The sequence below is a fragment of the Austrofundulus limnaeus genome, unplaced genomic scaffold (assembly GCF_001266775.1).
Source record: "Austrofundulus limnaeus strain Quisiro unplaced genomic scaffold, Austrofundulus_limnaeus-1.0 Scaffold162, whole genome shotgun sequence".
Classification (NCBI taxonomy): Eukaryota; Metazoa; Chordata; class Actinopteri; order Cyprinodontiformes; family Rivulidae; genus Austrofundulus; species Austrofundulus limnaeus.
The window spans coordinates 569,052-570,851 of record NW_013952564.1 but is presented as its reverse complement, the minus strand read 5'-3'; positions in this window follow the sequence as shown (position 1 = coordinate 570,851).

Below are 1,800 nucleotides of genomic sequence, written 5' to 3'. Positions count from 1 at the left end.
CCCCCCCCCCCCCCCCCCCCCCACTCGGAGAGGACAAACAAATCTTTCTGATTTGCTTCTAATCTGTAGTCTTCCCTCGCCGTGGGGGCTGACATCCACCCACATCAAGGAGAAACATTCCACGGGGGGGCTATCCATTAGCCCAGCATCCTGCCTTTACCATGGTGGGGTATGTAGGCACAGGGCAGAGGGACGTGCTCCAATTAGAGATGGAGGCTCGGGGACTTTTGCCCCCTGACACGAACCTGCTGCTCCACGGGAGAATGAAGCGTGAACATACCTTTTTTCTTCTCGTACAGAAGGACAGTTTTCCTTCATTTCTCCTGCTGCAGGCAGGCTGCTTCTAGTCATATACCTCGTGGAGCCAAACCATTTCACATCACGCTGTTTCTTTTCATCTGTCTGCCTGGGGTGCGTGCGCAAACAACAGGTCAAGCCCGTGTGTGTCAGTTTGTGGGGGGGAAGAAATGTGTGTGATCTCGTGTTGCTTGTGTGAAAATGCAGCGTTTTTTCTTTTCTTTTCATTTTATTTATTTATTTTTATTTTTTTTTTTGTGGGGTGAGGTAGCAGGTCTTTGGCATTCGTCTCTCGTTCGAGTCCTCCATCAAGTGAAATCCATCTATAGTGCAGCAGCATGTTGCGTTGAGCCACGTTGGATCGGCTCCGTGCCTTTTTTGCATTTGCATGCTGCATGAACACAATCTGCTGTGGAGCCCCCCGGTGGGAACTCCTTTCATCCCCACCCTTTTGCATTGTTTTTACACCTCGACACGGAAGGGAGCCAATTTGCAGCCACAGTCCATCCGATTTTTAATCAAGATTGTGCTCAGACGAGGCGGCAGACGCGAGGAGAAAACCCTTAAAATTAAGATGCCGAGGCGAATATCTGATCTGTTTCGTCTACGCCACGGCGTGTTCCTGGTTCAGCTACATGACGCGCTTCCTTGTTCCTCATTCAGAAAGAGAAACATGAATAATCAGTCGCAAATGAGCTTTTACATCACAGGACATTCACATCTAATCCCCCCCCCTCCCCCGGCCTCTCAAGAGCAGTTTTCTAAATAAACATACAGAAATCTGATATATTTGTTTGATTATGCAGTGTATCAACTATGCATGAAGCAATTATACAGCACAGCCTTCGGGGCTTGGATTGAAATTTAATAGACGTTTTCCTACAGTACAACAATCCCTCCTTCTACTCTGTCTAAACATCCACTCATTAACCTGCTGGGCAGCCATTTGTTTGTGCAAACATTCGTTCAGCCTGTTTTGTTTTTCTGTTTGCTCAGCCGTGGAAGTCTTCGCTTTGTCACTCCCACCACCACCACTTCCACGACACGTCAATGTCTGGTGGCCCAATCTATAGGGATGCCCAAGTGAGTTGAAGAGACAGCTCTGCATTGACAGGGAAAGGTCAAAGGTAAGAAAAAGAGAGAGAAGCAGGCAACCGGGTGACAGAAGACGAAAGACGAGGAATAAAGCACTGGCTCTGCAGAAGCTTAGATTGATTGGAATTTAAGAAGAGTGGGGGGAGAAAATAAATTGGTGGAAGAGAGGAGGGCGGGAATGGAGGGGGAAAGGCTGGACCATGGTGGATGAAGAGCAGGAGTCAGCATGATCGGGCGGGGGTAGGGGGGCGGGGGGCAGCCAGCGAATGAGATTTTTTTTTTCTCCCTGGGAGCACAACCTTCAGAAGCTTAAAGGGGCATGCCTTTACACAGTTTTATTCTTAATATAATCCCAATTTCTTAGTGTGTGTGTGTGTGTGTGTGTGTGTGTGTGTGTGTGTGTGTGTG